The sequence below is a fragment of the Aedes albopictus genome, chromosome 1, assembly GCF_035046485.1.
Source record: "Aedes albopictus strain Foshan chromosome 1, AalbF5, whole genome shotgun sequence".
NCBI lineage: Eukaryota > Metazoa > Arthropoda > Insecta > Diptera > Culicidae > Aedes > Aedes albopictus.
In genome coordinates, this window is record NC_085136.1 from 77,605,981 (window position 1) to 77,622,406 (window position 16,426).

The following is a 16,426-nucleotide window of genomic DNA, read 5'->3' on the forward strand; positions in this document are numbered from 1 at the left end:
TCTAGACAATAATGCGGTTTCAGGGACATTCCAATGGTGTTTCAGTAGGTTTAGAAGGGCCCCATAGTCGTTTCAGAGGTATTCCAGGGATTATCAGAATTGAGCAAGGGGACGTTCCTTAGGATTTTATGGGGGTTCCATGGCGTACCAGGGGTTCAAGAGGCATCTCAGGGCGTTCCAAAGATGTTCCAGGGGGTTTCAGGATTTTCCAGCGAGTTTCAAAAGATTTCAGGAGCTTGCCAGGGGTTTTCAAGGAGATTCAGGTGCGTTTTAGGGAGTTTCAGGGGTTTTCCGGGCGTCCAAGGGGCGTTAAAGGGTATTCCAGAGGGTTACAAAAGCGTTCCAGGGGTTTTCAAGGGGTTTCAAAGAGTTTTAAGAAAGTTCCAGGGATGTTCTAGGGGGATTCAGGGAGTTCAGGGAAGTGTTTCAGCGGGTTTCGAGGAGATTCAGAGGCGTTCAAGAGTGTTTCAGGGAGTTTCAAGTGCGTTTAATGGGGATTCAAGGGGTTTCCGTGGTGCCCCAGGAGCCTAGATGCGTCTCAGATGTGTTTCAGGGGGATTCATGGGGTTACAAGGACGTTCCAGGGTGTTACAGCGGGTTTCAGAGGTTTTCATGAGCGTTGTACGGGTTTGTTAGGGATTTCAGGAACGTTTTCTGAAGCTTCAGAGGTGTTACAGGGACTTCTGGGGGTATCAGTGGCATTCTAAGGGGTGTTACAGGAGGTTTTAAGGGATTTTAAGGGTGTTTCATGGGGCTCCAGGGTGCCCCAACGTATTTCCGGGGGTTTCAGGACCGTTCCAGAGGTGTACGTTTAGAGCTGAACGGGACGGAATAAAACGCGGCGGTACATTCGAACTATAAAATGGACTGTATTTCACTAATTTTACATTGGATTGTAAGAAAACGTTTTTTTTACCGTTCGTGCGGCGACTGTGCTTTTTCTGTCTTGTTCATGGATTTCTCTTATTGTAGGAAGTTGGCCGACGCTGGCGGCGCGTGCCAACGGCGGCGACGTCCGTGTGCTAGGTGTATGTTCAAAATTTGAGCAAAATCGAGTAAGCCTAAGGGGGCGCTCAAAACGCTTGAAGTTTGTATGGGAAAACTTGGCCAAATGTATTCAGAAATTTTACCTAGGGTATAACTTTTTTCACAGACGTTGGATCAATTTGCAGTCTTCGACAAAGTTGTTTGGCATACAGTCACCTACAATAATATCAAAGGGTTTGATTATTGAACGCCTACAGCGCCACCTAGCGGCAAAATTCGAAAACTTAAAATTTCTGCATACATGTATCTTCTATGTGGGTAAAGCTTCTTGATGTCAGATTTCCGGATTAAACATTCCTTCGTCGATCGTATTGCGCCACCTTACACAACATTGAAAGCTCCGTCAAATTTAATAAGATTACATTGCGGTTTAAAATTATTTTCCTTATCCTGCTCCTCCCCACCTCACCTCATTCCTTGTTCCGTTCTAACCCAACCGAAATATATTCAAGGTGAAAGCCGTTTACAGCGAAACAACACATGAAAAATTCATCTTCCTCTCGGTGTGCACGTAAAAGCGAAAAAATACTTTACATCCGCCAACCAATCCGTTTCAACAAATCCGTTCGCCCATAAACACGTACAGAAAGGGTGGATGCCACCAACACGCCACCTCGCCGCCCCATTCACCGTCGTCTGTTGAATTAGTAGCGATTACACATCCTGCCCTGGCTCAGCTCTGCTGCTGCTGTGACGGTGAGTGAGTGGAATGTTCCGCCTTCCGTGGCGGACCCTTCGTCGTTCCACCAAAGTAGAGCGGCCCTACCCATAGCAGCTCCCATCACTGCGCTGACTGAGCTGAGACTGGTCCCACATGTGTAGGGTTTAAAAGTGGAACATATTTAAAATTCATCCGAGATTACTTCCCCTCTGGGCTGGCACACTAGAGGCACTTGGCGGAGCAATAATGCACTTGCACCGCCCGCCCGGCTGTATACGAAGTGGAAGGTACTTTGTTTAGGAGCGAAAGAGGGGGAGAGAGAGTGAACGCAACATTACTCACGAGCAAAATTGTTCAAATGTAAAACCGGGAAAACAAGTGTGCCCTTTCAGCCAGGCCAGGCTAACCCAAGCCATGTGTGTTTTCCGAGACGGGGTTTGTGTATGCAATGCGTGTTTGCTAGGCAAATTAGAACCGAAAACAATGCTTCCTTTGAGTAACAGAAGGTTGCTGGAGATGCCGGGCGATTGCCAGCGTTGGAAATCTATGGGAACCCAAACGGCGCGGTGTGGCTAATCTACGATTAACTGAAAGACACTAAATACAAAGTGGAGCAGCTTACTTACAGAGGCGTTCCAAGGAATTTCGGCGGCGTTCCGAAGGCTTTCAAGGAATTCCAGGAAGTTACAAGAGCATTCCAGGGGTTTTCAAAGGGTTGCAAGAGTGTTTCAGGAGTTTTAAGAGCGTTCCAGAGATTTCAGCGGTATTCAAGGAGCCTCAAAAGGGTCTCCAGGGGGTTTTAGGGTTGTTCGAGGGAGTTTCATAGGCGTTCCAATGCTTTGCAAGAAATTTCAGGGGTCCCTGGGTTTTTAGGGGCGTTCAACAGGTTTCAAGGCTGTTTTATGGGGTTTTAGAGGTGCGACTTGGGACTTCTGGGGTTTTCTATGAATTTCACGGGCGTTCCAGGAGTGTTCATGAGGATTCAGGAATGTTCCGGGGAGCTTCAAAGAGTGTTCAAGGAGTTTCTGGAGCGTACTAGTGGGGTTTCAGGGGGTCTCAAAGGGTTGCAAGAGTGTGCCAGGGGGTTCTAGAAGTTTTAGGAGTGTTCCAGAGATTACAGGTTTTCAAAGAGTCTCCAAAAGGGGCTCCAGGGGTTTCAGGGTTGTTCCAAGGAGTTTCAGAAGTGTTCCAAGAAATTTTAGGGGCGTCCTGGATTTTCATGGGCGTTCTAGGGGCTTTCAATACGTTTCAGGGCTGTTTTATGGGTTTTAAGGGGTGCGACAGGGAGCTCTGTGGTTTTATATGGATTTCACGGGCGTTCTAGGGGAGTTAATATGGATTTCGGGAAAGTTCCGGGGAGCTTCAAAGGCTGTTCAGGGGTGTACAAGGAGTTTCAGGATCGTACAAGAGAGATTTCAAGGGCGTTCTAGGGCTTTTCAAGGGGTTTCAGAAGCATGCTAGGGATTTAGGTGCATTACAGAGGCGTTCCAGGGAATTTCAGCGGCATTCCGAAGGCTTGCAAGGAATTCCAGGGAGTTTCAAGAGCAATCCAGGAGTTTTCAAACAATTCCAAGAGTGTTCCAGGGGCCCTCGGAGTTCCAGGAGTTTTAAGAGCGTTCCAGAGATTTCAGCGATTTTCAAGGAGCCTCAAAGGGTCTCCAGGGTATTTCAGGGTTATTCGAGGAAGTTTCAGAGGCGTTCCAAGGGTTTGCAAGAAATTTCACGAGTCCCTGGGTTTTCAGGGGCGTTCTAGGGGCTTTCAATACGTTTCAGGGCTGTTTTATGGGGTTTAAGGGGTGCGACATGGGGCCTTTGAGGTTTTCTATGGATTTCACGAACGTTCCAGGGGTGTTCATGTGGATTCCGGGAGTATTCCGGGGAGCTTCAAAGGCTGTTCAGGGGTGTTGCAGGAGTTTCAGGAGCGTACTAGTGAGGTTTCAGGGGCTTTCTAGGGGATTCAGGAGCATGCTAGGGATTTAGGAGCGTTGCAGAAGCGTACCAGGGGATTTAAGCGGCGTTTCGAAGGCTTTCGTGGAATTCCAGGGAGTTTCAAGAGCATTCCAAAGGTTTTGAAAGGGTTGCAGGAGTGTTCCAGGGGGCTTTAATGGCGTTCCAGGAGTTTTAAGAGCGTTCCAGAGATTTCAGCGGTTCAGCGGATCCTCAAAGTGTCTCCAGGGGGCTATAAGGTTGTTCGAGGGAGTTTCAGAGTCGTTCGAAGGGTTTTCCAGAAATTCTAGGGGTCCGTGGGTTTTTAGGGGCGTTCCAGAGGTTTTCAACCGGTTTCAAGGCTGTTTTATGGGGTTTTAGGGGTGCGGCATGGGGCCTCTGGGGTTTTCTATGGATTTCACGGGCGTTCCAGGAGTGTTCATGAGGATTTCAGGAATGTTCCGGGGAGCTTCAAAGGGCGTTCAAGGAGTTTCTGGAGCGCACTAATGAAGTTCCAGTAGTTTTCAGTGGGTTGCAAGAGTGCACCAGGGGGTTTCAATGGCGTTCCAGGAGTTTTAGGAGCTTTCCAGAGATTTCAGCGGTTTTCAAGGAGTCTCCAAAGAGGGCTCCAGAAGGTTTCATGGTTGTTCCATGGAATTTCAGAAGCGTTCCAAGAAATTTTAGGGGCGTTCTAGGGGCTTTCAATACGTTTCAGGGCTGTTTTTTGGGTTTTTAGGGGTGTGACAGGGGGCTCCGTGGTTTTCTATGGATTTCACGGGCGTCCCAGGGGAGCTCATATGGAATTCGGGAATGTTCCTGGGAGCTTCAAAGGCTGTTCAGGGCTGTTCAAGGAGTGTCGGGATCGTACAAGTGATGTTTCAGGGGCGTTCTAGGGATTTAGGGGCATTACAGAGGCGTTCCAGCTGATTTCAGCGACGTTCCGAAGGCTTTCATGGAATTCCAGGGAGTGTCAAGAGCATTCCAGGGGTTTTGGAAGTGTTGCAAGAGTGTTACAGGGGGCTTCAATGGCGTTCCAGGTGTTTTAACCTTCTTCGGGCATTAGAAAAAAGTTACGAATAATGCATTGGGGTCATTATGACCCAGAAAATCAAACTCTTATAGAATGATGATTTTTTCACCAATTCAAATGACCAAAGTCTTATTTGATAGATAATTTCATCAAGAATGTGTTGATATGTTGAAATAGTGGTTCCAGGAACATTGGCCACCGGGAATCTGCTACACAGGGCACCATGTCGGACATGTGGGATAGCACTACATTTTGCCAGTAGTTGTGGAATATCTCGCGTTCTGGACCACTTAGAAGGATACTGTCTTCGGCAAAGTTGCTCAGAAGACTAAAAGCTTTCACATAGGAAACAATTTAGTTCGAGAATCACTCACTGCGTGGCGCTAGTGTTCCTATGAGCTTCCAGTTAAGTCAGAACGTCGTATATCTCGCGTTCTGGACCACCTAGAAGGATACTATCTTCGGCAAAGTTGCTCAGAAGACTAAGAGCTTTCACATAGGAAACAATTTAGTTCGAGAATCACTCACTGCGTGGCGCTAGTGTTCTTAAGAGTTTCCAGTTCAGTCTGAACGTCGTATATCTCGTGTTCTGGACCACTTAGAAGGATACTGCCTTCGGCAAAGTTGCTCAGAAGACTATAAGCTTTCACATAGGAAACAATTTAGTTCGAGAATTACTCACTGCGTGGCGCTAGTGTTCCTGTGAGCTTCCAGTTTAGTCAGAACGTCGTATATCTCGTATTCTGGACCACCTAGAAGGATACTGTCTTCGGCAAAGTTGCTCAGAAGACTAAGAGCTTTCACATAGGAAACAATTTAGTTCGAGAATCACTCACTGCGTGGCGCTAGTGTTCCTATGTGCTTCCAGTTCAGTCTGAACGTCGTATATCTCGTGTTCTGGACCACTTAGAAGGATACTGCCTTCGGTTGCTCAGAAAACTAAGAGCTTTCACATAGGAAACAATTTAGTTCGAGAATCACTCACTGCGTGGCGCTAGTGTTCTTAGGAGCTTCCAGTTCAATCTGAACGTCGTATATCTCGTGTTCTGGACCACCTAGAAGGATACTGTCTTTGGCAAAGTTGCTCAGAAGACTAAGCGCTTTCACATAGGAAACAATTTAGTTCAAGAATCACTCACTGTGTGGCGCTAGTGTTCTTAGTAGCATCCAGTTCAGTCTGAACGTCGTATATCTCGTGTTAAGGACCACTTAGAAGGATACTGTCTTCGGCAAAGTTACTAAGGAGACAATTAGCTTTCACATAGGAAACAATTTAGTTCGAGAATTACTCCCAGCTTCCAGTTCAGTCTGAACGTCGTATACCTCGTGTTCTGGACCACCTAGAAGGATACTGTCTTGCGGAAAATCACTCAGCAGACTGAGAGCTTTCAAATAGAATACAATTTAGTTCTAGTGCTCTTAGGAGCTTCAAGTTTAGTCTGAACGTCGTATATCTTGAGAAAAGTTATTCAGAAGACTGAAAGCTTTCACATAGAATACAATTTTGTTCGAGAATCACTCGCTATGTGGCGCTAGTGCTTTTGGGAGATTCCAGTTCAGTTTGGACGTCGTATATCTCGCGATCTGAACCACTTAGAAGGGAATACTGTCTTGGGAAAAATTGATCAGAAGACTAAGAGCTTCCGCATATAAAACAATTTAGTTCAAAAATCGCTCACTATGTGGCGCTAGTAGTCTGTGGCGTCGTGAATCTCGCGTTTTGGACCACTTAGAAGGATACGGCATGGTTGCACATAAGATTGAAGGCTTTCACATAGAGAATGGTTTAGTTCGAAAATTACTCACTTCGTGACACTAGCACTTTTCTAAGCTTTTAGTTTGTTCTAAACTTTCTAAACCACCTAGGTGGATACTGTCTTCAGCAAAGTTACTCAGAACACTGAAAGCTTTCACATGGAAAACAAACTGAATTTCCTGACTTCACCCACTTAGAAGGATACTGTCTTTGACAAAGTTGCGTTTTCACATAAGGCACAATTTAGTTCAAGCTACTCACTACGTGACGCTAGTGTTCTTGGGGTATCCAGTTATGTCTAAACGTCGTATATCTCGCAATCTAGACCACTTTGAAGGATAAGTTTTTGCCCATAAGACTAAAAACTTTCATATTGAAATCATTTCAGTTCGAGATCCTCTCACTACGTGGAATTTTTTGGCTTAAACTTAGTATATATCACGCTCTGGACCACTTCGAAGGACACTCTCTTTGACAGAATTTCCCAGAAGACTTAGAGCTTTCATCTGAAAAACAATTCAGTTTGAAATTTTCCCACTGTGTGGTCTTAGTAGTTTCCAATATAGTCTAGTCGTCATTTATCCCGCATTTTGGACCACTTGAAAGAATGCCGTTTTAAAAACGTTGCTGAGACGACTTCCTTCAAGACAACAATTAAGTTCGAGATTTAATCACTATATTGATTAAGTTCTATAATAAGCTACGAGTTTGGTCTAGGCATCCTACATTTCACGTTTTGAACCATTTAAAAAAAATACAGGTTTCAGAAGATTTGCTCAGAAGAATAAAAGCTTTTTAATTTGTATAGAAGGTTTTCAAGAAATCTCTTTGGGGATCTACTATTAAAATTTCCTAGACAATTGATAAAAAGTTTTCCGGCAGTTATTTTGGAACTTTTCAATAACTCCTTTGAAAACACTTTCGGCATTTTTGACAATTGCTTTGGAAAACCATTTTGCATTTCATTTAAAAATGTATTCATATTTTTTTAATGTTTTAATTTTTTTATCTTCGGAAAGTATTTTGAGGAATTGTTTTTTTTTATTTCTTTGGTAACACCTTCGGATAGTTCTTCTAAACTTTGTTGGCAATCATTCAGAAAACTCTTTGATATTTTTTGTACTTATTTGATTGACAATTCCTTCAATAGTACTCTCCGCAAATTCTTTGTTATTATTTTTGCTTTCATTTTTCAATACATATTTTGTTTGAGTATTTGTTCTGCAATTAGAATGAAAATGCATTGAAAAATTCCTTTGAGAATTTATTTGATAAATACTTTCAAAATTTCTTCCTGCAATTTCTTATTGATTCCTTTCTGCAGTTTCGTCGGCAAATTAATTGTGTTATTACCTAGCAATTCCTTTGGTAATTTCTTCTTCAATTTCTTTAAAAATCACACAGTAATGCCTTTGGAAATGATCGTGGAATTACATCAAGATTATTTGGAAACTTCTTTTGCAATGCTTTCGGAAGTGCCTTCGACAGCTTAATTGGTATTATTTTTGAAAATTTCTTCTGCTACGGAATTTACTTCAGGATTTCCTTGTGAAATTTCGGTAGCAATTCCTTTGGAAAGTCATTCGGTAATTTCTTGAGGGTGCCTTCAACTATTTCATCATTCAAACGTTTTTGGAAATTGCTTTTTGAAACAATCTGAATTTTTTCTAGAACTTCTTGATTTTTGATGAACTTCTTGAAAACACCTTGATTATTGGAAATTATTTAGGTAATTCCGATGAGATTTTCTCCGGCCATACCATTGTATTTTTTTTTTTCAATTCGTAAGGAGTATCTGATTGAATTTCCAAAGTAATAACAAACGAAATTCTGTAAGGATTTTCTAAAGGAATTTCCAATGCTGAAAGAATACTGAAGAAATTTTTAAAAATTCAATAGCACAGAGCTGTCGAAAGAATTGCAAAACAAATTGCCAGTTAAATTTCCAAAGGGATTGCAGATGAAACTTCCAAGGAAAGCCGGGATGAACCTGCCTACGGCAGAAAATCCCGTTATTCGGGGATAAAAAAAACTTCCAAAGAAATTGATAAAGGAAATCCCGTAAGAGTTGCCTGATAAATTTGCACACCGTCTTCAGCCAAAGACCACAGACTGAATATAACTTACACTAGACAACGGATAACATGTTAAACTGTAATACATCTAGTGGATCAATGAAGAATTTTCCGTTTAGCGAAATTTTTCTCCCGACCGGAATGGGAATCGAACCCACAATCCGTAGCTTACAATAGCCTAAAAGGCTTGCGTTACTAAAAGTACGATCACGAACCCCACAGTTATGCTGTGTGTATTTTCAAAAATAATAACTTCAAAAAATTTCCAATATTACTGCTGAGAAATTTCCAAAAGATTTATCGTACAAAATTCCAAAGAATTGCCGAAATAGAAAACCCAAAAAAAAACTTATATGAAGTTTTGGATCAAATCCAAAAAAAATGCTGAAAGGATTTTCAATGAATTTGCTGAAGAAATTCCGCCAAAAGAAAATACGAAATGCTTTCACAGGGTTACTTTTAAGAAATTCGCCAAACCGATTTGCAAAGGAAATACCGAATCAGTAAGAATTGGCAAATATGTTTCCAAAAGAATGTTGAAAATATTCCCAAAGTAATAAGCAGAGGCTTTTCCAAACAAATTGTAAAAAAAAAAAAACAAAAAGAATATGCAGACGGGATCCCCAAAGAAATTTCTGCAGAAGAAATTTTTAAAGAAGACCACAAAGTCATTCCAGAAGCATTTGTTACATAAGTTCCTAAAAAAAACATTGAAAACTTTCACCAAAGAAATTGCGAGTTCAATTGTCGCTCAGACAAAAGATATGGAAAAAATTTCCAAAAATAATTTAGCAGGCTACGAATGAGTGTAATCAGTTCTGTACCTTTTATTTCCACCCTATTTTGCTTATCCTTTGACATCACTCATTCGTAGAGGGTATTCTGCTTAGAGGGTTCGAAAAGTCGGTACAAGATCATAATGTAGCAGGGTTAAAAAATCCCAAACAAATTCCCGAAGGAACTTTCAAAGTGATTTTAGAACCGATTTTCAAAGAAATTTTGATTGTTTTGGATTGCTGTACAGATATCCAAAATTATAACTGAAAAAAAAGAATAAACTACTTGACACCGAGATTAAACTGACAGCTCCAAAGGACACAACTATCACGTTGTGAGCGAATTTTGAAATAAACTTTCAATGTGAAAGCTTCTTTTCTTCTAGGAAGGTTTTACAAACATAGTAACATGGATATACAACTATTACCAGCTTCTAAGAACAATACACCCCAAATATTTTTTCCTGAAATTTGCCGAGTTGAAAGTTTCAGCAAAATATTTGTGAAAATACAGCAAGGTTTGCTGATTTGTTCAGGCAAATCTACTGATCACCATCAACGTTTTGCTGTAACTCAGCAAATTTTGCCGAAAGTTCAACATAAAAAGCTTATTCGTTAAGCTCAGCAAAATTTGTCTGAAAGCGTCTTGGTGTGTAGCATCACATCATGAAAACTCCAAGTCTTTTGACCAACTTTACCGAAGGCAGTATCCTTCTAAGTGATCAAGAGCGCAAGATATACGACGTTCAGACTGAACTGGAAGCTGCTAAGAACACTAGTACCACGCAGTGAGTGATTTTCGAACTAAATTGTTTCCTATGTAAAAGCTTTTAGTCTTTGAACAACTTTGCCGAAGGCAGTATCCTTCTAAAAGGTCAAGAACACGAGATATACGACGTTCAGACTGGGCTGGAAGCTCCTAAGAACACTAGCGCCAGCAGTGAGTGATTCTCGAACTAAATTGTTTTCTATGTGAAAGCTCTTAGTCTTCTGAGCAACTTTGCCGAAGACAGTATCCTTCTAGGTGATCTAGAACGCGAGATATACGACGTTCAGACTGAGCTGAAGCACCTTAGAACACTAGCACCACGCAGTGAGTAATTCTTGAACTAAATTGTGTCCTATGTGAAAGCTCTTAGTCTTCTGAGAAACTTTGCCAAAGACAGTATCCTTCTAGGTGGTCCAGAACACGAGATATACGACGTTCAGATTGAACTGGAAGCTCCTAAGAACACTAGCGCCACGCAGTGAGTGATTTTCGTACTAAATTGTTTTCTATGTGAAAGCTCTTAGTCTTCTGAGTAACTTTGCCGAAGGCAGTATCCTTCTAGGTGGTCCAGAACACGAGATATACGACGTTCAGACTGAACTGGAAGCTCATAGGAACACTAGCGCCACGCAGTGAGTGATTCTCGAACTAAATTGTTTCCTATGTGAAAGCTCTTAGTCTACTGAGCAACTTTGCCGAAGACAGTATCCTTCTAAGTGGTCCAGAACACGAGATATTCGATGTTCAGACTAGACTGGAAGCTCCTAAGAACACTAGCGCCACGCAGTGATTAATTCTCGAACTAAATTGTTTCCTATGTGAAAGCTCTTAGTCTTCTGAGCAACTTTGCCGAAGACAGTATCCTTCTAGGTGGTCCAGAACACGAGGTATACGACGTTCAGACTGCGCTGCAAACCCTCAAGAACACTAGCGCCACGCAGTGAGTGATTCTCGAACTAAATTGTTTCCTATGTGAAAGCTCTTAGTCTTCTGAGCAACTTTGCCGAAGACAGTACCCTTCTAGGTGGTCAAGAACGCGAGATATACGACGTTCAGACTGAACTGGAAGCTCATAGGAACACTAGCGCCACGCAGTGAGTGATTCTCGAACTAAATTGTTTCCTATGTGAAAGCTTTTAGTCTTCTGAGCAACTTTGCCAAAGACAGTATCCTTCTAAGTGGTCCAGAACACGAGATATACGACGTTCAGACTGAACTGGAAACTCTTAAGAACACTAGCGCCACGCAGTGAGTGATTCTCGAACTAAATTGTTTCCTATGTGAAAGCTCTTAGTCTTCTGAGCAACTTTGCCAAAGACAGTATCCTTCTAGGTGGTCCAGAACACGAGATATACGACGTTCAGTTTGAACTGGAAGCTCCTAAGAACACTAGCGCCACGCAGTGAGTGATTTTCGTACTAAATTGTTTTCTATGTGAAAGCTCTTAGTCTTCTGAGTAACTTTGCCGAAGGCAGTATCCTTCTAGGTGGTCCAGAACACGAGATATACGACGTTCAGATTGAACTGGAAGCTCATAGGAACACTAGCACCACGCAGTGAGTGATTCTCGAACTAAATTGTTTCCTATGTGAAAGCTTTTAGTCTTCTGAGCAACTTTGCCGAAGACAGTATCCTTCTAAGTGGTCCAGAACGCGAGATATACGACGTTCAGACTGAATTGGAAACTGCTAAGAACACTAGCGCCACGCAGTTAGTGATTCTCGAATTAAATTGTTTCCTATGTGAAAGCTCTTAGTCTTCTGAGCAACTTTGCCGAAGATAGTACCCTTCTAGGTGGTCCAGAACGCGAGATATACGACGTTCAGACTGAACTGGAAGCTCATAGGAACACTAGCGCCACGCAGTGAGTGATTCTCGAACTAAATTGTTTCCTATGTGAAAGCTCTTAGTCTTCTGAGCAACTTTGCCGAAGACAGTATCCTTCTAGGTGGTCCAGAACACGAGATATACGACGTTCAGACTGAACTGGAAGCTCATAGGAACACTAGCGCCACGCAGTGAGTGATTCTCGAACTAAATTGTTTCCTATGTGAAAGCTCTTAGTCTACTGAGCAACTTTGCCGAAGACAGTATCCTTCTAAGTGGTCCAGAACACGAGATATTCGACGTTCAGACTGGACTGGAAGTTTCTAAGAACACTAGCGCCACGCAGTGAGTGATTCTCGAACTAAATTGTTTCCTATGTGAAAGCTCTTAGTCTTCTGAGCAACTTTGCCGAAGATAGTACCCTTCTAGGTGGTCCAGAACGCGAGATATACGACGTTCAGACTGAATTGGAAACTGCTAAGAACACTAGCGCCACGCAGTGAGTGATTCTCGAACTAAATTGTTTCCTATGTGAAAGCTCTTAGTCTTCTGAGAAACTTTGCCGAAGACAGTATCCTTCTAAGTGGTCCAGAACGCGAGATATTCCACAACTACTGGCAAAATGTAGTGCTATCCCACATGTCCGACATGGTGCCCTGTGTAGCAGATTCCCAGTGGCCAATGTTCCCGGAACCACTATTTCAACATATCAACACATTCTTGATGAAATTATCTATCAAATAAGACTTCGGTCATTTAAATTGGTGAAAAAATCATCATTCTATAAGAGTTTGATTTTCTGGGTCATAATGACCCCAATGCATTATTCGTAACTTTTTTTGTGGCGCCATTTTGGTTTCACCTTAAGAAAAATTTTTTTTTTTAAAAGACTCGTTTCTGAAAAATATTAAAAGTCAAGAAGTTTCATTACGAAAAGTTAACTAACAAACGAGATATTAATGCTTGAAATCGCGTTTTGGGTCATAATGACCCTAATGCACGACGAAGGTTAAGAGCGCTCCAGGAGTTTTAAGAGTGTTCCAGAGATTTCAACGGTTTTCAAGGAGCCTCAAAAGGGTCTCCAGAGAGTTTTAGGGTTGTTCGAGGGAGTTTCAGAGGCGTTCCAAGGATTTGCAAGAAATTTCAGAGGTCCCTGGATTTTCTGGGGCTTTCAATTGGTTTCAAGGCTGTTTTATGGGGTTTTCACGGGCGTTCCAGGGGTGTTCATGAGGATTTCAGGAATGTTCCGGGGAGCTTCAAAGCATGTTCAAGGAGTTTCAGGAGAGTACTAGTGGGGTTTTGGGGGATTTCAAGAGCGCTCCAGGGGGTTTTCAAAGGGTTGCAAGAGTGTGCCAGGAAGTTTCAATGTCGTTTCAGGAGTTTTAGGAGTGATTTCGGCGGTTGTCAAGGAGTCTCAAAAGGAGCTCCAGGAGGTTTCAGGGTTGTTGCAGGGAGTTTCATAGGCGTTCCAGAGATTTTCAAGAAATCTAAGGGGTGTTCCAGGAGCTTTCAATGCGTTTCAGGGCTGTTCTATGGGGTTTTAGGGGTGCGATATGGAACCTCTGTGGTTTTCTATAGATTTCACGAGCGTTCCAGGGGTGTTCTTGTGGATTTCTGGAATGTTCCGGGGAGCTTCAAAGGCTGTTCAGGGGTGTGCAAGGAGTTTCAGAAGCGTATAGTGAGGTTTCAGGGGCGTTCTAGGGGTTTTCAAGGGGTTTCAGGGGCATGCTAGGGATTGCAGGAGTGTTCCAGGGGATTTTAGGGGCGTTACAGAGGCTTTATAGGGGTTCCCAGCGGCCTTCCGAAAGCTTTCAAGGAATTCCAGGCGGTCAAGCGCGTTACAGGGGGTTTAAAGGAGTTTCGGGGGTGCTCCAAAGCGTTTCAAAGCGCTACAAGAGGTTTCAGGGGGTTACCATGGCCATTCTATGGGATTTCAGCTGCGTTTCAAAATTTCAGAGGTTTTCCATGGGGTTTCAGGGGTGTTCAGAGGGTTTTCAATGGGCTTCAGTGATTTTGCAGGTAATTTAAATGACGTTCCAGGAGCTTTCAGAGGTGTTCCATAGGATTGCTGCGGCATCCCAGGGAGTATCAGGGGCGTTCCAAGGGTTTTCCATGTGTCTTGAAAAAAGATACTGCACCGTCTTCAAGTAGAGTTAGCACAGACGACTGAACGATCACTAGCATGAAAAAAAAAACAGACAACACGCGAAACACCCAGAGAGCCAGTAGAGATTTTTTCGTTAGATGAAAAATTTTCACCGACTGGCTTACGAAGCTTACGAAACGCCTAGACGACTGACGCCGCTAACTACACGGTCTTTTTAAATCGTGAATTTGAGGTTCTAGTTCTAGCTAGTTTACGCTTTCCAAGGGATTTCAATGTACGAAGAAGGTTAGTAGTGTTCCAGGAGATTTCAGGCAGTTTTGAAGGATCAAGATGATTTATTAGGGAAACCGTAGAGATTGTACAGGTCTATTAGTAGGTTTCAGAGCGTTCCTGGAGTGTTCCGGAGGTTTCAATGTTCCATGGGTTTCATGAGTGATGTTTCAGGGGTATTCCAGGGATGTTCCAGGGGTCTCAGGGGGATGCATGGGCGTTCCGAGGGGTTTCAGGGAGTTTGAAGGCGTTTCCAGGGGAATCCTGAAAGGTTTCGATTGGTTTTCTGAGGCGTTTCAGGGTTGCTCCGGGGGATTCTGAGGGTTTCGAAGGGTGTCAGGGGTTTGCTGGTTCCTAAACTTGAAACACCTTGAAACCCCTCAGGAACTAGAACTAGAACTTTCTTGAAAGCCCCCTAAAACCAAGAAATCGTCTTAAAACGCCTTGGTACGCCTTGGAACCTTTCTGAAAGCTCCCTAAAGCATCCTTGAAAGCCTGAAACACCCTGAAGCCACCTGAAATCCCATAAAACGCCTTGTAATGCAATGCATTTAAACTCTTTCAAAAACCGCTAAAACGTCTTGGAACGTTCCCCATAAATCTCCTAAAACCATCCGAAACGCCTTGAAACTCTTCTGAAAACCCATTTGTTCAGCCACCTGCAAAAACTCTTTAATCCACCTGAAGTGTCTTGAAACGCCTTCCCTACCTAATATTTATTGTGACTAGTCCAGCAATTTTTGTTTTCTATTGTGAAAACCTGGGCAAATTTAGCTAAAGCCAGTTCGATAAGACAAAGATAAATCAGCTCCGTCGGTCGTGCTTTCGTTCCATTACTATGCACGTAAAGATGGATATAATTTGGTGAGCTCGTTCCTTTGTATTTATAAAAAATAGAACAATCTGCTTAAGCGTTAGAGCATTCTTATACGAAGTTGTATGGAAATTATCCTTCGTTTGGAACTTCCGTTCACACAACAACACATTTCATGCTTGCTTACTGTATTGCTATCTGTATGTAATATGTTATCTTCGTCTCTTCGAATGAAGATCAAACATGTGTAGTATATTGTGATTTATGTGACGCAAAGCCGCAATCAAATGAAATTCTGAGTTGAAATGCAACTAGACTGAACGAATGAGAGTTGCGTGTGCTTGTAATGAAACATATTTGAACAAAAACTTAGAAAGCGGCATTTTGGAAGATGCTGCAGACGCTGCTTGAATGGTTGCTCCGACGAGGAGCAGGCCATTCAAGTTCCCGGATTCGATACCAGGCAGAGCTATGGCGACTACTCGGAGCATCGAGCTCATATCAGAGGATTGTTTCGCTCCTCTAACCAGGATGTCGAGGAAACAATCAGATTAACATGAGTCCACCTAAAAGATCCGGCACCCCGGAAACATCTGTCGACAATCTTATCTAGATTTTGCAAGATTTACCTAAGGATTATGGCAGACATTCACCTAGTATGTCGAGAGGAGCAGTGCTCCTGGTTCGAGGAGCAAACAAGCCTCTGATATGAGTTCGTTGCTCCGAGTAGTCGCGATCGCCCTGCCTGGTATCAAGTCCGGGAACTTGAATGGCCTGCTCCTCGTCGGAGCCACCAATCAAGTAGCACCTGCAACTCTACGGTATCCGAATTAAAATGATAATTTCAAATGCGATGAAAATTGTGCATTCACCGTACATTGCATATCTTGTTTGCTGTTATTCAGCAAAAATTGCTGATTTTTTTTGTGCTGATTGCATTCAGCAATACGAATTTACTGAGTATCAGCAACCATTTTTCAACTTGCTGAACCATCCAGCAATTTTGACAGTTGATCTGCAACATTGTGCTGAAATTCAGCAAAAAATCTGCTGAAGTTCAGCAATTTATTTCGTTGATTTTTTTTTGTGCTGGAAGCATTTCAGAAAATTTGGTGTATACGTACATGTTACAGTGACTTAAAATAGTGCACTATACGATACAATACGTGCATCCTCAAGCGACGCATGATTGTCAGGACGGTTAACGAATTAACGGACATGTGCCTAATTGTCCAGTAAATACGCACAAATATAGTTTTGCGTTAAATATATGATCATATCATACCAGCGCTTCACTTGACCTACATCGATACAATAAAAGTGCATTTGTCATCGTGGAATGCACCGCAAACGCATATGGAGCATTAC